This window comes from Chelonia mydas, chromosome 3, assembly GCF_015237465.2.
Source record: "Chelonia mydas isolate rCheMyd1 chromosome 3, rCheMyd1.pri.v2, whole genome shotgun sequence".
In the NCBI taxonomy this organism is placed as follows: Eukaryota; Metazoa; Chordata; order Testudines; family Cheloniidae; genus Chelonia; species Chelonia mydas.
In genome coordinates this window covers 43719556-43745058 of record NC_057851.1, presented here as the reverse complement: position 1 = coordinate 43745058, position 25503 = coordinate 43719556, and the positions used below count along the sequence as shown (strand labels likewise).

Sequence of the window (25503 nt, the reverse complement as noted above, 5' to 3'; positions counted from 1 at the left end):
TTGCAGGCCTCCTGATAAGGCACCATATGCAGGCCTCCTGTCAAGGTTCCTTCCCCACTCTGAACTCTAGGGTACAGATGTGGGGACCTGCATGAAAGACCCCCTAAGCTTATTCTTACCAGCTTAGGTTAAAAACTTCCTCAAGTTACAAACTTTGCCTTGTCCTTGAACTCTATGCTGCCACCACCAAGTGTGTTAAAGAACAGGGAAAGAGCCCACTTGGAGACGTCTTTCCCCAAATATCCCCCAAGCCCTACACCCCCTTTCCTGGGGAAGGCTTGATAAAAATCCTCACCAATTTACATAGGTGAACACAGACCCAAACCCTTGACCTTAAGAACAATGAAAAAGCAATCAGGTTCTTAAAAGAAGAATTTTAATTAAAGAAAAAGTAAAAGAATCACCTCTGTAAAATGAGGATGGTAAATACGTTACAGGGTAATCAGATTCCAAACATAGAGAATCCCTCTAGGCAAAACCTTAAGTTACAAAAAGACACAAAAACAGGAATATATATTCCATTCAGCACAGCTATTTTACCAGCCATTAAACAAAAGACGTCTAATGCATTTCTAGCTAGATTACTTACTAACTTTTTACAGGAGATCTGACGAGCATTCCTGATCTGTTCCTGGCAAAAGCAACATACAGACAGACAGACCCTTTGTTCCCCCCGCCTCCAGCTTTGAAAGTATCTTGTCTCCTCATTGATCATTTTGGTCAGGTGCCAGCGACATTATCTTAGCTTCTTAACCCTTTACAGCTGAAAGAGTTTTGCCTCTGGCCAGGAGGGATTTTATAGTTCTGTATACAGAAAGGTGGTTTCCCTTCCTTTTATATTTATGACGACACCTGATAAGGCAGTTTAGGGTGCTGGCTGGGATGTTCAAGGATTGCAGACCTCCTGATAAGGCATCATATCTGATTTTGAGATTATTTAACTATATCTGCCACCTTGGGCTTATCTGTAGTTCTTGGTTAATTGCAACAGATAGCATTCTTGCATCTTCTGCCAGCTACCTACTGTTCACACTAGCACCACAGGTAATGTTCTGTCGCCAAGTGATATTTGGTCATGGTGTAGCTGTTTAGAATGAAGCAGAGTGAAAATCCCAAATGACTTCAATGAATGTTCATCCTATTAGCATCCTCTTCCCAACTGTCCCTGTGCAGTTGATTCCATGGGTAGTCACTCTTTCTATTTGTTAGGCAGCAAACTTGCCTTCATTAATTAAAGAGGGACATTTTCTATTGGTACTAGAAATGCTTCTAAATATAATTTATGTTCTGGGGTTCTCCCCCAGGTAATCTAGGAAATTGGAAGACTCAAGGGTTATACCTGAAGGACGAGATTTCAAGAATCTCCCTTTTGTGCCTTCCAAAGACACAATGTGAGTTAGGTCCCTGACTCCTTTTTGTGCCTTTGCAGAATCTGCCCCCAACCCCCGTTTGGAGAATTCCTCCGCAGAGGCTCCCCATAGGAGTAAGGCCCTGTCAGGCTAGGTACTGTTCAACTGCATGTCTATAATAAAAAGCAGTTCATGCCCTGCAGAGCTTAGTCCAATTTAGGATAAGATTCAGCAAGTGGGTTTGACAAACAGAAGGAACCTGGAGATGATGGGGTAATGGGTAGGAAATGTGGTTCCATGGACTAGATATGTGCACAGCTAGATGTATTAGAGATTTAAACAAAAAATGAGATATAAATGAAGCAATACATTTTAGATTTAAAAAAAAAAATCTGTTGGCTATAGACCTAGCCACTTAATGGCAGTTTCCTGTAGGCATAATGATTGAAATGGGTCTTCAGTAGGGATTTAAAAAAGGGTGTTCTTGGGGCTTTGTGGATGAGATGGGGACAGGTCTACCACGTGTAATGAGGGGCATAGAAGCACATTTATGCATTAATATTACCAACCTAGTTTCCATTTCATTGAAAGATTCTTGCAAAGCGTCTGGAAATGGCCTCTTCTGTTGTCTTAAAAGGATTTACCAATACAGTTAAGGAGTTTCTTTAATTTTGCCTGCAGTTTCTGTGCTCTTAGAAATACCCTAAGGCGCTATTGCTTCCTTCTGCCATCGCTAGTGGGAGGCTGGAGAGACCGTCCAGTGTGAAAGGGGTCTGCTGGTGGAATCTCCCAGGCGGGAGAGCTACAGGAGGAGGTGGTGAGGTTGAGGAGCATCCGTGCACATAAGGCATTCATCGAGAGTATTCATATGGAGATCTCCAAGGCTGAGGACGCTCTCCAGCTAGAGAGGACAGCTGTCACATCACCAGGGGAAGAAAGATATCGCTCTGTCACAGGCTGCTGGATACTTCTGGCAGCAGGCAGTGCTCTCCACCCCTGCTCCCAACCCGCCCACCATAGTGATTATGACCCATTATGCTGCCCTGGCAACAAGGGATGAGGAATCACCCCCCAAAGATGGAAGTGGAGAAGTTCTGTATCGCCGAGGCTGGGAGCATTGGTGCCACCACTCCCCAGAGGAAACATAGGGTGGTGGTGGTCAGTGATTCCCTTCTGAGAGGTACAGAAGCACCCATCTGTCTGTCTGACATGGCATCCCAGGAGGTGGTGCTGCCTGCCATGGGCCCATATCCAAGACATTACAGAGGGATTGTTGAGGATCATCCAGCCCTCTGACTACTACCCCATACTACTTATCCATGTGGGCACTAATGATACTGAGAGGTATGACTCTGAGCAGATCAGAAGTGACTACGGGGCTCTGGGAATAGGGGTGAAGGAGTTGGGGGCACAGATGGTGCTCTCTTTGATCCTTCTGATCAACAGTATGGGCCCAAGTAGAGACAGATGCAACCTGAAAAAGGTGAACGCATGGCTGTGCAGATGGTGTCACCTGGAGGGCTACAGCTTTCTTGATTGATGCTGTTCTGGGAAGAAGGATTGCTGAGCAGAGATGCGGTCCCCTTTGAAGAATGGGTAAAGCATCTTTGGATACACACTGGCTAACTTAGTGAGGAGGGTTTTAAACTAGGTTTGATGGGGGCAGGTGACAAAAGCCCACATGTATGTCAGAAACATGGAGACCTGGGAGAAGGGTTAGCATCAGGGAGTGGGGGGATGGACGGGACCATGGGCTATTATATCATATTATAGCACAGACAAAGAAGAGATAAGAGGGAACAGAGAGGTGAAATCAAATCTGTATCTTAGATCACAGAATTATTGAATCTCAGGGTTGGAAGGGACCTCGAGGTCATCTAGTCCAACCCCCTGCTCAAAGCAGGACCAATCCCCAACTAAATCATCCCAGCCAGCGTTTTGTCAAGCCTGACCTTAAAAACCTCTAAGGAAGGAGATTCCACCACCTCCCTAGGTAACGCATTTCAGTACTTCCCCACCCTCCTGGTGAAAAAGTTTTTCCTAATATCCAACCTAAACTTCCCACACTGCAACTTGAGACCATTACTCCTTGTTCTGTCACCTGGTACCACTGAGAACAATCTAGATCCTTCCCCTGTGGAACCTCCTTTCAGGTAGTTGAAAGCAGCTATCAAATCTCCCCTCATTCTTCTCTTCTACAGACTAAATAATCCCAGTTCCCTCAGCCTCTCCTCATAAGTCATGTGTTCCAGCCCCCTAATAATTTTTGTTGCCCTCCACTGAACTCTTTCCAATTTTTCCACATCCTTCTTGTAGTGTGGGGCCCAAAACTGGACACAGTACTCCAGATGAGGCCTCACCAATGCCAAATAGGGGGGAATAATCACTTCCCTCGATCTGCTCGCAATGCTCCTACTTATACAGCCCACAATGCCATTAGCCTTCTTGGCAGCAAGGGCTGTATATTAATGCAAGACGTATGGGGAATAAACAAGAAGAACTAGAAATACTAGTGAATAAACACAGCTAAGAGAGAGTTGGCATCACAGAGACTTGGTGGGATAATACACCTGACTGGAATATTGGTATTGAAGGGTACAGTTTGCTCAGGAAGGACAGGCAGGGAAAAAGGGGATGTGGTGTTGCCTTATATATCAAATATGTATACACTTGGAGACAGACTTGTTGAAAGTCTCTGGGTAAGGATAAAAGAAGTAAAAAGACAGGGTGGTGTCATGGTAGGGGTCTACTACAGACCACCTAAGCAGGAAAAAGAGGTGGATGAGGCTTTTAAAAAAAAATCCACAGCACAGGACCTAGTGATAATGGGGGACTTCAACAACCCAGAAATTTGTTGGGAAAATAACACAGCAGGGCACAGATTATCCAACAAGTTCTTGGAATGCATTGGAGACAATTTTTTATTTCAGAAGATAGAGAAAGCTACTAGCAGAGAGACTGTTCTAGATTTGATTTTGACACATAGGGAGGAACTGGTTGAGAATTTGAAAGTGGAAGGCAGCTTGAATGAAAGTGGTCATGAAATGATAGAGTTCATAATTCTAAGGAATGGTAGGAGGGAAAACAGAATAAAAATAATGGATTTCAAGAAGGCAGACTTTAGCAAACTCAGGGAGTTGGTAGGGTAAATCCCAAGGGAAGCAAGTCTAAGGGGAAAACCAGTTTGAGAGAGCTGGCAGTTCTTCAAAGAGACATTATTAAGGGCACAAGAACAAACTATCCCACTGTGTAGGAAAAATAGGAAGTAAAGTAAGAGACCACCCTGCTTTAACCCAGAGATCTTCAATGATCTGAAACTCAAACAAGAGTCTTACACCTACAAAAAGTGGAAACTAGATCAAATTATGAAGGATGAATATAAACAAACAACACAAGCATGTCGGGACAAAATTAGAAAGGCCAAGGCACAAAATGAGATTGTTAGCTAGAGACAAAAAGGGTAACAAGAAAACATTCTGTAAATGCATTAGAAGCAAGATGAAGACCAAGAACGGGGTAGGCCCAGTACTTAGTGTTGGGGGTGTGGGGGGAGGGTGGAGAAAGACAATAACAGAAACTGTGGAAAAGGCAGAATTGCTAAATGACTTTTTTAAAATTTTAACCGAAAGGGTTAGTAGCGATTGCACGTCTAACACAGTGAATGCCAGTGAAAATGAGGTACGATCAGAGGCTAAAATAGGGAAAGAAAAAGTTAAAAATTACTTAGACAAGTTATTTGTCTTCAAGTCATCAGTGCCTGATGAAATACATCTTAGAATACCCCGGGAGCTGAATGAGGAGATATTTGAGCCATTAGTGATTATCTTTGAAAACTCATGGAAGATGGGAGAGATTCCAGAGGACTGGAAGGGGGTAAATATACTGCGAATCTATATAAAGGGGAATAAGGACAACAAAGGGGAATTACAGACCAGTCATCTTAACTTCAGTACCTGGAAAGATAATGGAACAAATAATCAAGCACAAGACAAACACCTGTCAGGAATGGTCAAGTTATTATGTAGTCTTGCCTTGAGTGCAGGGGTCTGCCCTAATGACCTATTGAGGTCCCCTGCAGTCCTATACTTCTATGATTCTATGTGAAGATCTCACACAGTGAGGCAACACTGAGGTAGAGATGAGTTAGGCTACTTGTATATCAATGCATTTTTCCTTTCATTGCTTTTCCTCTAGTATTTAATTGTGATTCTTTTGGAAGTTTACTCTATCCTTTGGTGAGGAGGGAAATGAGGCCATGGTATTTACATACCCACTGCAAACCAATGTGCATGGAGTGACTAAGAAACACTCCGTTGAGTACCAGATACCAGCTAGTCAAGATCACTTGACAAGTATATTACATATGGACTCAACCATAAATTTTATGAAGACATCAACAATTTTCCTGTGTCCCAGAAAAGAGCTCAGGCACAAGCAGTATCCTCAGTATTTCTCTCTTTGTTAGAAGAAAAACTCAGGGAGCTTCCAGAATGGTTTAAACCTCAGGTGGATCCTGATTCAGCCTTCTCAAAGACCTGGCATATTCAAATCCAGGGTTGATTTGAGTCCATTGCTAATGCTAAAGAGCTGGTGTAACCCATGTACATAATAGGGAGATATCTCTTTAAGAGATCTATGGGGATAAGATCGATGTGGGTGGGAAAGAATGAATTGTGTGTGGTTCATGGTTGCTAGGTAGATGCACAATTAACACACCACATCCAGAAGTTTCTGGAATTGGGTGTGAGAGTTTTGGGTATGCTCAACAGATTCTATGCTGCTGAACTCAAATTCCATGAGGGCAGGGCAGTCAGGGCAGCTGCTTTGCAAAAGGCCATGTGCCCTGTGTGGATTGGCAGAAGCGGAGCCCACGAGAAAAAAGCAGGCTGTTTTCCCTAACTCTGAGCTTTTTGCAGCAAGGGTTTTTAAAATCTACATACTTAACTGAGTGGTTGGTTAGCTGACTAGCCAACTGAGTGATTTCAGCAGAGAAGGATGAAGAGTCTACATGGATTCAAACTGAAGATTTCTGCAAGCAAGTGGAGGGAATATGTTGCTTTTGACTCAGCAGATTATAGATTTGGTGATGTTCTTAGCATATGTGCAATGTGCCTCAGGTGGCACATGACCAGGATTCATCACCAAATTTGGGCCCCTGTGTGATGGGTTGAAACCTCCATCTGGGATGCCACCTGATAAGCTGGGATCTCACTGCATCCTCCCAGTCCACCAGCCTCAGCTTTCTCAGTCTGTCCTTACTGTGCCAGGCACTCAAGCCTTCTCTAGCGCACACACAGAGGTAAGATCACACCCAGCTGCAGACACAGACTGAAATCAGTGCTGTGTCGGAAGATTCGGCTCAGGGATTTATCCAGCACTCACGTGCACACCTTCTTTTGAGTATAAGCCTGAAATAATATTGTCTTGCACTGTATAGAGAGATCTGCACAATGCAAGCTCATAAAAATCACCCCCTCCCTCAAGGTGGAGAGAGATATGCAATGCTTTTTGCCTCACCCTCTCTCTCCTCGCCCGCCCCCCCAGATATGAATTGCACAAACTGGGTTTTGAAATTAACAAGAAATAAGTTTATTAACTACAAAATGTAAATTTTAAGTGATTATAAGGGATAGCAAACAGAACAAAGCAGATTACTGAGCAAATAAAACAGAACATGCAAACTAAACTTAATACACTCAAGAAATAGGTTACAAAATGTAATTTCTCACTTTCAGTGTTGTTTTAGGCAAGTTGCAGAGTTTCTGTAGCCTAGCATTCCAGTTATTTCTCTTTACAGACTGGACCCCTGTCTCAGCCTGGACTCAACCCTGCCTTTCCCTCTAGGTGTTTTTAGCAGTCCTCCTTCCTGGGCAGGCAATGGAGGAGACTCCTGAATGCCTTCCTTCCCAGCCTTAAATATAATTTACATAAGGCAGACAGCCTTTGTTTCCAGTGGAAAAGTACTAGTAGTGTCCAAGGTGGTATTTTGTACCAGGTGACCTTATCACATGGCCTTCCAGTGTCAGGGCAACCATGAGACAAGGTTTATTTGTAAGGTCCACAGGAAGGAACTCCTGGGGGATCCACATCTTTGAAGACTCATTGTCTTTTCTTAATGGCCCATTAAGGCTGATTTCTTACTGTCTGGTGGGTTTCCCAAGCACATACTCACACAGTTGTAATTGTTACATAGATGATATTCCTAACTTTAGATACAGCAATGATACATGCATACAGATTGCATAAACACATTCAGTAGATCATAACCTTTTCAATGATACCTCACATGACCCATCCTGCATAAAACATATCTGTTATGCCATATTCATATCATAACAATATTTCTATGAAGAATACGAGGTGTAACATCACACACTGGTTGGATCATGAGCTTCCCCAGCTTGGGAAAGGTACTGACGGGGAGTGATATGTGAATGTTGCTGATCAAAGAATCTAAATGAGACTCAGTTGAACTCAACCTAAGCTTTTGGAAACTCTGAGTGTCTTCTCACTGTGTTTCTGTGGGGACTGACCTGTTCAGAATTAATTTGTTTTCTTTTTTTATGTTTATGTATAACTGTGAAGATAATGTATGTGGCTTATAAAGTAGCCATGTTATGTTGTAAAAATTATTATTATCAAGAAGGCCAGGGCTTTATAAAGCAGTGAGCAAGCGACCAGGGACTGCTAACAGGGAGTTTCGAGAAGGAGTTTAGAAGGGGAGTGGAAAGGGGGTGAGGTACACTTGCCATTCTTTAAAACCTTTACACTAAACTATAATCAAAACTTCTTGATTTGAACAAAAACCTTATCATTAACCTAGAAAGCTGTAGGAGAGAATGCAGGCAGAAGCCCAGCAGCAGAGTGGCAGCTATCCTGTTTATTGCACTCTGTGTAGCATGTATGATTACCTGCCCTGTGGGTGGGTGGAGTATGTGTGCATTTGGTGCAAGGAGCTTCTGGCCCTCAGAGACCATGTACGGTCTTTGGACGCCAGGGTGGCGGAACTGGAGGAGCTAAGGGAGGCAGAGAGGTACGTTGATGAGGCTTTCCGGGACACTGTATATTTGTCCCACTTCCGGTCAGACAGCCCCTGCGCTGTCAAGGAGGATGAAAGGCCCAAAGGAGAACAGTCAACAGGAACAGAGGGAAACCTTCCCATAGTTGGGACGCTCCTTCCAGATGATACTGGGGTATTCCTCTCGCACTGAGGTTACCTCTCCAGGGGAGGGAACTCCAGTCATTAGGAAAAGGCAGGTGTTAGTAATGGGAGATTCGATCATTAGAAACATAGATAGCTGAGTTTGTGATGACCGGGAGAACCACATGGTGACTTGCCTGTCTGGTGTGAAGGTTGTGGATCTCTCGAGGCATCTAGATAGACTTATGTGTAGTGCTGGGGAGGAGCCGGTGGTTGTGGTTCATGTAGGTACCAATGATGTAGGGAAGGGTAGGAGAGACGTCCTGGAGGCCAAATTTAGGCTGCTGGGAAAGAGACTGAAATCCAGGACCTCTATGGTGGCATTCTCAGAAATGCTTCCAGTTCCATGCGCAAGGCCAGGTAGGCAGGCAGAGCTTCAGAGTCTCAATGCGTGGATGAGATAATGGTGTAGAGAGGAGGGGTTTAGGTTTATTAGGAACTGGGGAAACTTTTGGGATAGGGGGAGCCTATACAGGAAGGATGGGCTCCGCCTAAACCAAAGTGGATCCAGGCTGCTGGCACTTAACATTAAAAAGGTTGCAGAGCAGTTTTTAAACTAAGAGCTGGGGGAAAGCCGATTGCAGCAGAGGAGCACGTGGACCGGACAGAGACTTCTCTTAGAGGAGAGTCTATTGATAGAGATTCTCTAGGTTTTAGTCAGGAGGAGGGGATGGAGGCCAGATCAGATGAGAAACATTCACATGAAGAATCTGACACATCAGAAAAGGGCAGACAAATAAACAGTGACAAGTTTTTAAAGTGCTTGTACACAAATGCTAGAAGTCTGAATAATAAGATGGGTGAACTAGAGTGCCTCATGTTAAAGGAGGATATTGATATAATAGGCATCACAGAAACCTGGTGGCGTGAGGACAATCAATGGGACACAATCATTCCGGGGTACAAAATATATCGGAAGGATAGAACAGGTTGTGCAGCGTGGGAGGGAGTGGCACTACATGTCAAAGAAAAGGTAGAATCAAATGAAATAAAAATCTTAAATGAATCCACATGTTCCATAGAATCTCTATGGATAGTAAGTCCATGCTCTAATAAGAATATAACAGTAGGGCTCTATTATCAACCACCTGACCAGGACAGTGATAGTGACGATGAAATGCTAAAGGAGATTAGAGAGGCTATCAAAATAAAGAACTCAGTAATAGTGGGGGATTTCAATTATCCCCATATTGACTGGGTACATGTCACCTCAGGACGAAATGCAGAGACAAAATTTCTCGATACTTTAAATGGCTGCTTCTTGGAGCAGCTTGTACAGGAACCCACAAGGGGAGAGGCAACTCTCAATCTAGTCCTGCGTGGCATGCAGGATCTGGTCCAAGAGGTAACTATAACAGGACCACTTGGAAATAGTGACCATAATATAATAATATTTAACATTCCTGTGCTAGGAAGAACACCTCAACAGCCCATCACTGTGGCATTTAATTTCAGAAAGGGGAACTATGCAAAAATAAGGAGGTTAGTTAAACAGAAAAGAAAAGGTACAGTGACAAGAGTGAAATCCCTGCAACCTGCATGGACACTTTTCAAAGACACCACAACAGAGGCTCAACTTAAATGTATACCCCAAATTTAAAAACACAGTAAAAGAACTAAAAAAAGAGCCACCGTGGCTTAAAAACCATGTAAAAGAAGCAGTGAGAGATAAGAAGGCATCTTTTAAAATGTGGAAGTCAAATCCTAGTGAGGTAAATAGAAAGGAGCATAAACACTGCCTAATTAAATGTAATAAGAAAAGTAAAAAAGGAGTTTGAAGAACAGCTAGCCAAAAACTCAAAAGGTAATAACAAAATGTTTTTTAAGTACATCAGAAGCAGGAAGCCTGCTAAACAGCCAGTGGGGCCCCTGGATGATCGAGATACAAAAGGAGCACTTAAAGACGATAAAGTCATCGCAGAGAAAGTAAATGAATTCTTTGCTTCAGTCTTGACGGCTGAGGATGTTAGAGAGATTCCCAAACCTGAATCATCTTTTGTAGGTGACAAATCTGAGGAATTGTCACAGATTGAAGTGTCACTAGAGGAGGTTTTGGAATTAATTGATAAACTTAACCGTAACAAGTCACCGGGACCAGATGGCATTCACCCAAGAGTTCTGCAAGAACTCAAATGTGAAATTGCGGAACTATTAACTATGGTTTGTAACCTGTCCTTTAAATCAGCTACTGTACCCAATGACTGGAAGATAGCTAACGTAACACCAATATTTAAGAAGGGCTCTAGAGGTGATCCTGGCAATTACAGACTGGTAAGTCTAATGTCAGTACTGGGCATATTAGTTGAAACAATAGTAAAGAATAAAATTGTCAGACACATAGAAGAACATAAATTGTGCAAAAGTGAATAAGGAAATGTTACTTACCTGTTCCCATAATATAAGAACCAGGGGCCTCCAAATGAAATTAATGGGTAGCAGGTTTAAAACAAATAAAAGGAAGTTCTTCTTCACTCAGCGCACAGTCAACCTGTGGAACTCCTTGCCTGAGGAGGTTGTGAAGGCTAGGACTATAACAGGGTTTAAAAGAGAACTGGATAAATTCATGGAGGTTAAGTCCATTAATGGCTATTAGCCAGGATGGGTGAGGAATGGTGTCCCTAGCCTCTGTTTGTCAGAGGGTGGAGATGGATAGCAGGAGAGAGATCACTTGATCATTACCTGTTAGGTTCACTTCCTCTGGGGCACCTGGCATTGGCCACTGTCGGCAGACAAGATACTGGGCTGGTTGGATCTTTGGTCTGACCCAGTATGGCCATTCTTATGTTCTTATTAATGTTTCTTTATAATAAGATTTTTATAAAGTTGGTACTTAAGAATTAGGTTCATTCCTTTTGTTCTTTTGGACTTGATTGTGGGGAGGTTGACGCTTACCTTACCGAAAATCCTCAGTGTCTGAATTCTGGGTCTCCAGGTGCTTTTCTATGCAAGTTGGATTCTTTTAGGCACTGGAGAAGGACAATGAAGTAACCTCTAGCCCACCCAAAGATTACAAATTGACATCTGAACAGACAAGGGCTTGAGGATTGCTCAGAGTTCACCTCTGATTTCTTTTTGAGGAGTATTGCAGCAGTTAGTTATAAAAGAATTTAGTGTTATTGAATATTGTTTTTGAATGTGTACACTGTATTAATATTGTTAGATCCCTATAGGACCATTTTGGTCACTGAGGTGTCCCCTGTTGATAGTACAGAAGAAGTTTAGAAGGCTCTTAGAACTTTCAGTCATGTGACTAATATGAGGAGGGTGAAAGGAGAATAAAAAGATACGATTCTTTGTGAATCTGAAGACCCACAGGGAGGAACTGTGTGTTGCAGAAGTCAAGGCAGAAATGGGATGTGACTCCTATTCCTTGTGAGGTTTTGCTGTTTATGTCCATTGGTTCTGTGCCCAGAGTCCCTCAGTGCAGGGATCAGGGATATTCTGTATATTCTGACGGAGGCATCAAGATTGAGACATGGGCTGTGGTTACACAGGCACAATAACAAGTTAATGTGTTACTCTGACAACAGAAGGGCTGTAGAACAAACCTAGCAGTAACAAAAAAAAAACCTGAGGAATACTTGTGTCAACTTAGAAACTAACAAATTTATTTGCGCATAAGCTTTCGTGGGCTAAAACCCATTTCATTGGATGCATGCAGTGGAAAATACAGTAGGAAGATATATATACACAGAGAACATGAAAAAATGGGTGGTGCCATACCAACTGTAATGAGACCAATCAATTAAGGTGGGCTATTATCAGCAGGAGAAAAAAAAACTTTTGTAGTAATAATCAGGATGGCCCATTTCAAACAGTGAGCTGGAGCAAGCAATTCCTTCTAGCCCTCTGGGAATGAATTCACTATGCAACCATGCCCTCTTGTGGAACAATATAAAAGAACAGACACAGATGGGGATAGAGGACATACATCACATCTATACAGCATAAAACAAAGGGCATTAATAAATAACTACTGCTGAAATAAATGGCAAACATGTTGTCCATTTGATGACACCGAGTACAAGCCAGAGTTGTGCACAAAAGTCTATAAAAACCGTGACAGGGTCAGGTCAGATGGCTACAGGAGAGTGATAGAAGGCAGATATATTTGCCCCAGGTTAAGTAGGTCCCTTTTCCCTGGGTAAGGTAACAGGGAAGGTTCCAGAACAATCAGGAACTTTCTGGAAACAATTAAGGCAGACAGGCTGATTAGAACACTTGCAGCCAATCAAGAAGCTGTTAGAATCAATTAGGGCAGGCTAATCAGGGCACCTGGGTTAAGGAGCTCACTTCAGTTTGTGGTGTGCGTGGGAGGAGCTGGGAGCAACAGGTGCAAGAAGCTGAGAGTGAAGGCATACTACTGGAAGACTGAGAAGTACAAGCATTATCAGACATCAGGAGGAAGGTGTTGGGAGGAGGCCATGGGGAAGTAGCCCAGGGAGTTGTAGCTGTCACGCAGCTGTTACGGAGCCACTGTAGACAGCTGCAATCCACAGCGCTCTGGGCTGGAACCCGGAGTAGAGGGCGGGCCTAAGTTCCCCCCATCCCTCCATTCCCCCAACTCCCTACTTGATACCGGAGGAGTTGACCTGGACTGTGGATTCCACCAAAGGGGAAGGTCTCTGGCCTGTTCCCCGATCCACTAGGTGGATCAGCAGAGACTGCAGGGATTGTTCTTCTTCCTTTTCCCCCATGCTGGCCAGTGAAGAGGCTAACTGAGTGAATGGCAGATTTGAGCCACGAAAGTGGCCGAACTGCGGGCTGCCATGAACCTCTGAGGTGAGCACATCCGCCAATAAGTGCAGGACCCACCAAGGCAGAGGAGGAACTTTGTCACAGAACATAAGAACGGCCATACTGGGTCAGACCAATTGTCCATCTAGCCCAGTATCCTGTCTTCCAACAGCAGCCAATGCCAGATGCTTCAAAGGGAGTGAATAGAACAGGGTAATCAAGTGATCCATCCCCGGTCATCGAGTCCCAGCATCTGGCAGTCAAAGGCTTAGGAGCACTCAGAATATGGGGTTGAATCCCTGATCATCTTGGCTAATAGTAATTGATGGCCCTATTCTCTTTATCTAATTATTTTTTTGAATCCAGTTATAGTTTTGGCCTTTACATCATGCCCTGGCAACGAATTCCACAGGTTGACGGTGCAAGAAGTGAAGAAATACTTCCTTATGTTTGTTTTAAACCTGCTGCCTATTATTTTCCTTAGGTAACCCCTGGTTCTTGTGTTATGTGAAGGGGTAAATGACACTTCCCTATTCACGTTCTTCATACCATTCATGATTTTATAGATCTTTGTCATTCCCCTCTTAGCTGTCTCTTTTCCAAGTTGAACAGTCCCAGTCTTTTTAATTTCTCCTCATATGGAAGCTGTTCCATACCCTTAATCATTTTTGTTGCCCTTCTCTGTACTTTTTCCATTTCTAATATATCTCTTTGGCGATGGGGTGACCAGAACTGCACGTAGTATTCAAGGTGTGGGTGTACCATGGGTTTATATAGTGACATTATGCTGTTTACTGCATTATTATCTATCACTTTCCCCTTTCCTAAGGGTTCCTAACATTGTTAGCTTTTTGACTGCGCATTGAGTAGATGTTTTCAGAGAACTGTGCACAATGAGTCCAACAACACTTTGTTGAGTGGTAATAGCTAATTTTAGACCCCATCACTTTGTATGTATAGATGGGATTATGTTTTCCAATATGCATTACTTTGTATTTATCAGCATTGACTATGTATAGTCACAGAACACCAAATTTCACTATCTTTAATCAAACACTTTCATCTCCGCATATACAGAATTTGTTTTGTTTTTTTGGTTTTTTTCACCTATTTTTGAAGCTCAACTTTAACCTCTCTAAAGATCTATTTTGGACAGAAGGATATAGAAAAGGTTTTGATGAACTGAGCTGTCATCTGTTATTTGCAAGGTAACAATTTGAAATGCCCTCAAAACAGACTCTAGTAGTACTGATGACCAGAATATTAATTCACCAGACAGGGCACTGAACAAAATAATATATTCCCCCTTTGTTTCACCACTGCCGTACACGTACAGCAGAGAATTTGTAAACCAGAGCGATCATTTTTTTCCAATATGAGAATAAAGTCTTCATGCAAACTAAGAGGGAGATTAAAAGAAAGCACATGCTATATAATGGATTGTGATACTTCTAATCTTCCTTGTACCAATGACCTTGGGAGAAAAATGTTTTGGAACAAAATAAGTACTGTTATAACAGAAATAGTGAGAGTGCAGATCTGTGAAATTTGATATCCAGGAAATCTAAGACAGGTAGTTTTATGTCAGAAAGTGTTATAATTAGAGGTGAGCAAACATATTTAAACAAGGGGGGTGGGGGAGGGGTGGAAACTCAGCCTACATCTCAAATTAACCTTTCTGTAAATTCATCCGGCAATTATTTTCAGCACAAGACATCCTGTAGCTCTTGGGCAGCTGGAAATGTCTGATAATTATTTAGATGGTGTCATCAGTGCATTCTGTGCTTCACAAGTAAAATGTGCTAAGCAAAGCACAAAACGTCTGCACTGGTGGGTACAATATCAGACAGATATTGTAAACTCTTTGGGCCAAGGGATGTCTCTTTTTGTTCTGTGTTTGTACAGCACCTGGCACAATGGGTCCTGGTCCACGACTGGGGCCCCCAGGCTCTACAATAATTCAAATAAATAATATCTAATTATTAATAATAATACAGAGAACAAAAGAGGAGCAGTGGGTGCTCTACAATCTTTGGAGAAAAGCAGAACAGAGGAAGTGAGTTACAGGGACGAAGGACGCAAACAGGAGAAAAGTTTGGAAAACATGTAAGGCAGTAGTGGAAGAGACGAGAGCAGTTTGATGAAGAGTTTTAAAAGTGAGCAGGGGAAGCTTAAACTTTCTGAGAAAGACGCCAGTGAGGAGAAAGAGAACTGGCTTGGCAGAAAAGGAAGGTTACCTTGGTGATAGCGTTCTGAAGAGAAGAGAGACAAAAAGGGAGATTACAAAACACATACTAAATGGTTCTCGTTTTCAGCAAATCTAGGGAGCAGTTCTTCATGGCTTCTAATATGATATGTGAACTGTACTCTAATCAGTTGTATTTAGTATCCAACTCCAACTTGGGTGCTTAATGCAGCTCCTAATGCTTGGTAACCCTTCCTGTATCATTCCCATCAATTGCACCTTGAGCACAATAAGTAGAGTTTCCTTTAGAGTAGTAGCAAGAAGTGGGGTACTCTCTGACTTTCAGTCCTACGGTTCACATGCCTTATTATTTCAAACAGGCATATTAAGCACCCGAGTGGATCTTCCTTCAGAGATGATGGGTCTCTGAATTGATTGACTTATCCACATCAGCAGTGTAGGAATACTGTCTCATTCTTGTGGCTAGAAACTTGGTGAAGGATTCCATAGCATATACTAACATTACAACTCTCCTAATGTGACTTACAGGTTCTTAATCACTGAAGAGCAGCTAGCACTCTTTCAGTCTAAAATATTTTTTGTCTTCTAACTCTTCTTGCAGTTTTTGGTGGTTCACTCAGAACTCATCTACATAGGGAAATTAACTGGCATAGCTATAGCGGAATAAGCTATCCTAGCGTGAACACTATATTCCAGAACAAAGTCACTTTTAGTTTTTTTGCTATAGCTAAGCTGGTCAGCTTCCCCAAGCAGACAAGCCCCAAGACTGCAGCCCATTCTTTCTGCACAGAATTTAATTTTTGATTTGTTTTTCTTTTAATGCTGTTGACCTCTTGACAGATTTAATGTAAGAGATTCAGAGCTTTTTTCCATGTTTGCCTGTTGACTGAAGCTTTCAAGTGAAAATGGGATTTGCTGTTACCGCCTTACACTATTAGTGTCTGAGCTGCTTCATTTAGATAATTTGTTGATCCTTTTACTTGGACTTGAATGACTTTTGACTCTTTGTTTAGCTGATCATTTATTTTCTCCTGTCTGATTTCACTTGTCCTTAGCCAGCTTCAATCTGGTCCTGCTGGTCTTTGCTTCCATTACTCCAGTCTTGGTGAGGTTTGCCTCCCTTTGGAGTTTGAGCTGTTTTGTCATCTTCATGCTTTCTGGAATCTCACTCTTAGTTTTACATTAAAACAAATGTGGACCATCTGAGTAAAAACCAAAATTTTTCTAATCAAGCCTACATTTTATAGGACTTGCTTATCAGGGCATCTGCAGAAAGTTACACAGAAGTGATTGGGGGGAGAGGGGGGATGTGCTAGGACAAGCGTGGCCTGTGAGAGAGGCTCCTCTCCCTCCTAACTCTAGAAGAGTACATGCAGAAGGAAGAAGAGGCCTTATAACTCTAATCAGCCAGCCTCTAAAACTGTAAGTCCTCAAGGGCATGTTGTGCCTTACCTTGTCTCTCAAGAACATGAAGCCTAGTTCGTCCTAGGGGGAAATTCAAAACAACTTCAAGCATTTTGAGCTTGAGTAAAGCGTGTCCCTCAACATGTGTGTGGGGAGAGGGGGCAAGAAGCCTTTCTCTTCTCCCCCCCCTTCCCCCGCTTGCAGTGCCTATGTTCAGGGGAGAGCAGGGACAGCTGCCTTCTTCTGCCTCCAAGAGCAAAAGCCACCCCAAAGGGGGCTTTGCCCATGTCCCACCCTTCTCCACTGAGAGACACTCTCTCCCAGAGCTGTCCCTAGAGCTGTCCCTCCTATGTTGCCATTCTGTGCTAGAAAGTGATGTCACTCCTCTGAGGTTTTGTTCCCATTGTTTGTTAACACTTTACATGTTAAGGTGACTAATTTTAACATTAACACATTTATCCAAAGTATAGCATAATAAAAAGGGAAAAAATCACACATTTCAGATATTTTAATCTGAAATAACTAAGCACTAGATCAATAACTATGAGATATTCTCATCTTCCCTTCCTCCCTAACATGGGATTCTGTAAGTTACCAAGTACCAGTTTCAGGTTTACATTTTCCACACTAGGTAGTGCTATCAATTCCTACATTTGCTAAAATGGTTTAACCATAAAGCTGTTCCTTACAGAAATAGAAATAATGTTCTTATTAATGACAATGGATTTAATCTGATTTCATCAGAGTCTCTATTAAAAATCAACTCACTAGTAAATTGAGGGCAAACTTTTCAAAAGTCTCTAGTGATTTTGCGTGTCTCCATTTTTGGGTTTTAAACTTGAGATGCTTTTTAAAGGGCTTGATTTTTAGAAAATGCTGAGCCACACACTCTCGGAATATCAAACCCCATAAAGGTGTCTCAAGCTGGGCACCCAAAAATTGAGGCATGCAAAATCACTGGTCTCTCTTGATAACCTTGACCTAAAGTTTAGCTTTTACTTTACAAAAGACAATGGGCCAAACCCTAAGGTCCTCTGACAGCTTTGCCTGGTTTCAGTAAGCGTTTTGCCAGAATAATAGTGGAGTAAGGACTTAAGAATATTACCCAATGAAAGCTAGGAAATAGGGCTGCTGGTCAAAAATGTTCCATTCAAACTGTTTTTCAATGGAAAATTAGGTTATTGACTCAACATAATTTTTTGCAACAAGTGTCTTCTTTCCTTGGAAAATTTTGACTTTTTGTTGAAAACCAAACATCTCAAAACTGAAACATTTCTATTCAGAAATGCAGCCATATTGCCTCATAATAGTTATAATTTAGGTTCCTGGTGCTTCCATTCTCCTCAGCGTGCGGGGATGGGGGGGTCCCCAGCTGGGCGACAATCTCCCATGATGCACTTTGGTGTCTCAGCAAGAGGTGAGACCGTGGTTCATCATGGGACATATAGCCTGGCCTACACAGCTGAACAACACTTGAACAACCGCTCCCATTGCGGCACCATAATGGCATTTTCTAACCAATTTTTTATTATTATTATTTTCAGCTGAAATTTTTCAGTTTGGGGATTTGTTTTTTCAAACTCAAAGGTTGAAATTATTTGTAGAGAATTTGGATAAGATATTGTGACAGACCAGTTGGGTGCAGCAGTCTGGTATAAGGCAAATGTACTGGCCACTGGATGAATAGTTTTCTGTTCCCTGAGTGATCAGAGCAGGGGCTTCCCTAGAGCAATCAGGAACCTGCTAGAATCAGTTATGGCTGGCTAATCAGGACATCTGGTTTAAAAAGGATCTCCCATCAGTTAGTGGAAGGCGTGCTGCGGGAGGACTGAGGAGTACTAGTGTTATGAGGCTTCAGGAGGGAAGGGCCTGCAATGAGAATAAAGAAGGTGCTGGGGGGAGGCCATGGGGAAGTAGCCCAGGGAGTTGTAGCTGTAGCTGTCACGCAGCTGATACAGGAGACTTTGTAGACAGCTGCTGTCCACAGGGCCCTGGGCTGGAACCCAGTGTAGAGGGCGGGCCTGGGTTTCCCCCTGTCTGACACAGAAGGAGTTGACCTGGTCTGTGCGACACACCAGAGGGGAAGGTCTAATTTTGGAAAGGGATCTGGCCTGTCCCCGACCCACTAGATGCGGAGATTGTTCTTCATTTCTCCCATGCTGGCCAGTGATGAGGTTAGCTGAGTGAACTGCAGGTTTGAGCCTCTAGCCAAAGCAGCCAAACTGAGGGCTGCCGTGAACCCCTGAGGCAAGCAAATCCACCAGAAAGTGCAGGACACACCAAGACAGAGCAGGAACTTTGTCACTACATATATATATGTATATTTTCCCCAATATATATATTTTCCCCATTTGTGTCAAAATTATCCATAGGATAAAACCTGTTTTCTGACCAGCTCCACTAGAAAATTACTGGAAGAGAGAGAGAGAGAGATCTGAGTTTACTCTGAAAAGTTCTTTTATGTAATCTGCTTTTGACCTTGCATTTTAATGACTTCTTGCAAATATTACTTTATAATTTGTTGAAAAGCCAGTGTGTCAAATCCCTTATGGACACAGAGTCTTAGGTATCAGGAAAGATTGCTTGATGTTTACCACACTAGAGCAATCACCTACAAAGCAACCTTTGTCCTGGAGGCTGATGAAAGATCAAATCACGTTAGTGCAGCAACATTCTATCAAAATAATGATGACAAATGTACTTGATGATTGGCTCAGAAGTGTTATTCAGTTGCAGAACTGTAATAACATTTCTGGCTATTGAGATGCAAGTTAAGCATGAGGGAAAGGTTATACGTTAATCATTCATGGTACAATGTGAAGAAATCAAGTCATACAGAACCTGAACGAATTCTAAAAATAATGTAATCCTGTTAGAAAATGAAGAGGTCTGCAAGATGCAGACTTAGAGGACTCTCTGGCTTGACTCTTTTGTCCTTTGAAACTGAAGAGGCCAGATCAAATCATGTCTTGGCCTTTTACAGGGGGTCACATAAGAGCAAAAGAACTAATTATGTAAAAGCAGTGTTCCAAGCTTACCTTTTAATGAATTGAGGTCTGTTTCACAACCCACTGAAGTCAATGGGAGTCTTTCCAGCAACTCCACTGGACTTTGGATCAAACCCTGTAAAAGCATCATTATGTTAAATTTGCCTATAATTGTACAGAAAGTGTTTTCACAACACTTAAAATGGCTGACGTCCTTAAAATCTTTCCTGCAAATTGTAGAAACGTGTTCATCTTTTCATAGACTATGTAACACGGTTACTGTGCTGGATGGGTAAGTACCACTGTTTGCGGACACACTTCCAGACAGCTCTCAAAGTGGTATGGTTCCTTCCTATTTTGGAACGAATCATGGCCCAAAAAGTAATTTTGAAAGGAGGACAGGGGAGGCTCCTTCACCCAGCAGTGTCATAGCAGAATGTTTTAGCCACAGCAGTACTGGGAGGTGGACTGGGCTCTTGCTCTCTCTTAGCAGTAGCCTGGAAGGTTAGTTGTGTGTGAGGTCCAACCATAACTTCCAATATTTTAAAGTTTTTCCAGGGCCATTTCTCCCACGAACAGAGGGCAGGGGGAGGGATCGTGGGGGAGAGGGAGGGCGCACAGGAGGATTGTGTAATCTTGTGGAGCCAAAGCATAACCCTGCTCCATTCCTACTGATTCTCACCCTCTCTCCTACCAGTGCCAAGCTTTGGAGGAGATGAACTATGCTATAGATAAGCCTCCAATTACTGATTAACAGGCCTGCTGTCTCCCCCTAGTTACTATCACTTTAAGGAAGCATGTGAACTTTCAGGTGTAGCCATATTATGGAACTAATTTCCATCTTTTAACCCCATTTTACTTAATTCTTTTACTGCCATTTTAAAACTGGAATTCAAATCCAGAATGGTTGCTCATGTCCAACAGAACAAACCCTAGCCCAACCCCAAAATCTTCAGATGCTGCCTCTCCTCATTTGCCTTCTGGCCATCTTTAGTCTGTTAGCCTCCCAGTTCTAGCTCCTTAATGGCTCCACTCTGATTCCTTAGGCAATTCTCCTGCATCTTCAGAACTCTGTTAAGCTGTTCTATCACTCTTCTAGTAGTTGGCTTACTAGGAATGTCCTGGTGGATTTAGTGGCTTCCCCAAGGTAACGTGGGTCCTGATAGTAGTAAGTAAAAAAACATGGATGATGCCTTTTCAGTCCACCTGCTACTGTGACACTGTAGCAATCCCCTCTGCCCCTATGATGATGGATCTATTTAGGGTCCCTGAAGTGGCAATGTTGTCCCAGTTTTCAGCATCAGTTTTACAAAAATCAGAGCTTCATCCAGGTTTTTACAAACCGCTGTAGACTCTGGCTTCCTGAAGCAGTTGCCAGCCAGCTGAGTTGGTAAAGCTGACAGCAAGTTGGCTCAGCTCATGAATATCAAGGATCTGCCAATCCCATGTCACTACCCTTTCTTCCCCCTCCCACCCCCAAGCCTTCTTATGAACTCTCCTCCTTTTCTTGCACAAGACCTAAATGCAGCCTTCCCCTCTACATACAATCAGGTCCACGTAGAGTCAAGTCTGACTCTGAGTAGTGCAGAGATAGGCAGGCAGCTCTGTTCTACCAGCACCGTGTGCAGGTGGCTACTGTCCCAGACTGGTCAGCATCCATGCTTCCTTATATTCCCTGTGCCAGAGATCAGCACTGCATTGGGGCAGTGCTCAGATGGTAAAATGGGAGCCTGATTCTGGGCTAGGAGGAAGGGGAGAGACAGGCCTGCGAGTGAACACGAGAGAGAGGTAAATGAACATCACCTTTAAACAGTTTGAAACGTAGACCTTGTAAGGAGTGTTTCATGTTACAGCCAAGAGATCAAGGTGTAACAGTACAATATTTGCATTGCTCCCATCTTGAGCTGAACAACTAATCAAAAAGCAAAGGCTGGCATAAAACAGCTCCTGCTCTCAGTTTTTAGTGCTTCAAATGCAGTCTCTACTCCTGAGAGGATTGTTCACTCCCTGCTCTGTTCTCAGACGCAGGCCTTTGAGCCCTGATTATAGGCTGTCTGAACACAGTCCGCTGGGCTTAAGTTACAATCTTCAAGTGGTTTTTCTGATTTCCATTATTTTAGGCTGCCCACATATTCTTCCCCTTGGCTGAAGTGAACTTTGCTTGGGAGCTGAACAAATAATTTGACTGCAGCATGCTGCTGCTTTTGGCTTTGCCTTCTCAAAGATGTGCATGCTTCTCTGGGGTGGCGGTCATGGCCTCTGTGCTTCCCTGACTCCACCAGTCAGACTCCCAGGTGTCTTTGTATCTTGTTCCCATGTACTCATTACTATAATAATATTCCTGCATGGGTCTCCCCTTTAAGTGTGCGCCATAGGGTACATGAATTCCCAGCTCCATACATGTTTTTTTCATTTTAGTTGATACATTTATTTTCAAACAGGCTTCTCTTTACTTTTAAAGTCCTTCACAATCCAGCCTGCTGTACCTATCCCCCCGAATACCTTATCACAAGATCAACTCCCACTGTTGTCAGCTGATGATACCAGCTTGGATCATCCAGTTCTCCGCATCTTTGAGCGCTTCCAGGCTTTTTCATGTCCTGCCCCTTACAAGCAGGAAGAACTTCCAGTTAAAATCTGTTAAAACCACCCTCTTGTCTTCAAGTCCCTCTTCACAGCTCACCTGTGCCATAATGGATACAGAAAACTGCAACCTGATAATGGTAAAGATCTGTGTGGTCAGTGCTACTGACTCATTAAGCATTATACACTACATTATAATTTTTGCTACCCATCACTCCTGGCCTCACCCCAGCAGAGTTGATTGTCTCATCCCCCTAATATGTCTTATCTTTTAGACTGCTAGCTCTTTGGGGCAGTGACTCTTAGTTACTATATGTTTGTACAGCGCCTAGCACAATGCAGCCCAAACAGGTTTAGGACTCCAGGTGCTATCAAAATATAAACATTTATTAATAAGCAATAGATTACATTCTTGTGTACTCTGTTCCACAGTGTTCAGTTCAAATAGAGAGATCAACTTTAAAATACAAGGCAAGGCAAGTCGTTAAGATGAAATCATAAACAAAACAGAAAACTAACGCTTGTGTACAGTGCTTCTAGGATGTCTGGAGGAGCTGTAGCATTATAATGCAGAGAAAACATTTTGGTGGTTTAGCAGGTAATGACTTGAGATTTGCTTCACATGTAGGATGGCTCTACTCCCTTATCAAGGGAGGCAAGGCCATATGAACTCTTGCCTGGAAGGATGCATGGGCCTGCTTGGCTCATGGGGATCTTTTGGTCTACGTCTTGGGGATTCTGCGGAGTTAGGTGAGTACTTGCCTTTGTGATCCAGTAGTTTTGCTGCTGAATAATAATAATAATCATTGAATAATAAACATGCCAGTCTAATTATATGATTCTCTCTGAACTAGAAAGTCTTTAAAGGTACTTGACTTCAAATGTCTGCAACTTCTGTATTGAGCAGAATGCAATTTCTTTTCTGTCCCAGGATGCATCATACTTCTATTCTGTCAGAGGCCATAAAAAAGGCTGCTAGTTAGTTCTTTTTATTGTCTTCTAATGACAAGGCCCTAATCCCCGTGAGCAGGGGCTGAGTGAATGGATCTGTGTTGTTGTTCTGTCTGGAACGCTGTATGATGTACAAATCTGTTTAACAGATAATCAACAATAAGAGAATCTTCCATTGTTGCATGCAGTATTGTTATAGCTGTGTGGGTCCTCGGACATTAGAGAGACAAGGTGGGTGAGATAATACCTTTTATTGGACCAACTTCTGGTCGTGAGAGAGATCTTGATTCCTTTGTCTCTATAAAGGAATCAAAAGAAAAGAAAACATTGTTACATGGCAGGGTAGGCATAGAAAGATGTTGATGAAAGTCAGGATTAAAATGACAAACTTAAAAATCACTTAAAACACAAAGGCTCAAAGGCAAGAGAAATTTCTCAACAAATCATCTAGAGTGATGGAAATATCTTAAGGAATGGTTAAAATAAACAAAACAGACTGAAAGAACAGCTAAAGGCTTGGGTTGTGAGTAAAGTTAGAGAGACAGCATGGTCCAGTGGATAGGGCATAGTGTGGGATGCGGGATACCTGAGTTCTCTTCCTGGCTTTGCTGCTGAACTTGCCTCAGGCAACCACCTTCACCTGTCTATGCCTATTTTCCCTCCCACCCTTTGTCTGCCTTGGGACTTTAAAAAGGGCTCAGTTTGGTATGTTGCCACTGAGGCCAATAGTAGAATGTACAACCTAGATGCACAGTGTTTGTTTTCTTAGTAAAGGTATTAGTGGGAGCCTTAACACCACATTGGTTTATGAGACTCTGGTCTGAATTTTTTCATCTTGTAACCACACTTGTTTCCCCATACCAGGGCACTTCAGAAAGATAGCACAGCATTGAAGAAAAAGAAGACGCTTCCCCCAAAATATCTGAAGCAGAACTGGAAAAACATGACTCTGTTTCAGTTCTCACGCAAGAGCCCCACACACATGTGCGCAGATACTTCGTTTGGAGACATGCTGGGAGGTGCAATTCTGCTGAGCAAAGGCAGTTAGGTGCCTCAACTCTACGCATAGGAATCATTGCCTCTTTCTCCTCATCCTGGTGTGAAATTGCATGTACTGGGGGAAAGCTAAGCTGAAGAAGTGTTCCCTGACTTGGCACGTCTGCATTCTGATATCGCCTGCCAGCTTTGAAAATGGCGACATGCTGCTTTCTGTATTGCTGCTGTGAAAACTGGTGATCATCCTCAAGCAGACTGATATCTCTCCAGTGTATAAACAGCTACAAGGCTCCAGCTCATATGCTGTTGTAGAGCTAGCACCAATTAAAGAAAGAGAAGACGGTAGCTGAGTCCCTACCTCATTTTTAACCGAGCTAAGGCATTTACATGCTGCATTTAGCCAAAGTGAATAAAGGTGAGTAGGAAGTCATTTGTACTTGTGAACCCACCATGTAAAATTATAAGGAACAACAAACATAAAATGAAGTCAAAGGAACTGCCTGAACTGAGTTTGTTTAAGATGGATAGTGATTGTTCATCGCTCACCTCTCTGCTTGCCATATCCTGCTTGCACGTGAATAAAGCAAACATCAATGAGACCAATGTTTTCCATATTCTTCGCCCCTTATGTGGTTGTCCTGTTTGTCTAACCAGCAGGATTACTCTTAACAAGAAATGTTGATCCAAAATCCAACTGTGGATTGAGTCTTTTCCCCAAGAAAGCCTTTTGGTTCCAGCCAGAGACTTTTTAATCAACATCTTTCCTTTTGAAGGCCTCTGCTGAATGCATTTCCCAGAATGAATAACCATTTAACTTCTGAATGCCAAGTAACATTTCTGCTTAGCTTTTCTTGTCATGTGATTAATAAGTGTTAGAAGATGTTTTATGGTGTGGTTGCTATGGTAATATCTGACCAGAGTCCTTTTACACAAACTCTAAACACACAAAGTCTTACAGTTTTAAAAAAAAAATTGCTCCAATAACACCTAATGTCTCAATCCCTCTTTTACAACAGCACTGCTCATCCATGTACTACTTACTAGCTTCTTCAGCAGAGAACTAGCTCCCAACAGACACTTTTCTCACAT

The 25503-nt window shown here is 42.7% G+C and overlaps 2 long non-coding RNA genes across 2 annotated transcripts; one reads left to right on the top strand and one right to left on the bottom strand.

Annotated features, from left to right (window-relative positions):
- Positions 1 to 20973: 20973 nt before the first annotated feature.
- LOC122464956 lies at positions 20974 to 25064 on the top strand. Its single transcript, XR_006289422.1, has 3 exons — positions 20974 to 21672; positions 23096 to 23217; positions 24283 to 25064. It is a non-coding gene; the product is annotated as an uncharacterized LOC122464956 (long non-coding RNA).
- On the bottom strand, positions 22834 to 25205 carry LOC122464955. The gene is made up of 2 exons (XR_006289421.1): positions 24961 to 25205; positions 22834 to 23716 (listed from the first exon to the last, which is right to left on the bottom strand). It is a non-coding gene; the product is annotated as an uncharacterized LOC122464955 (long non-coding RNA).
- Positions 25206 to 25503: the final 298 nt, after the last annotated feature.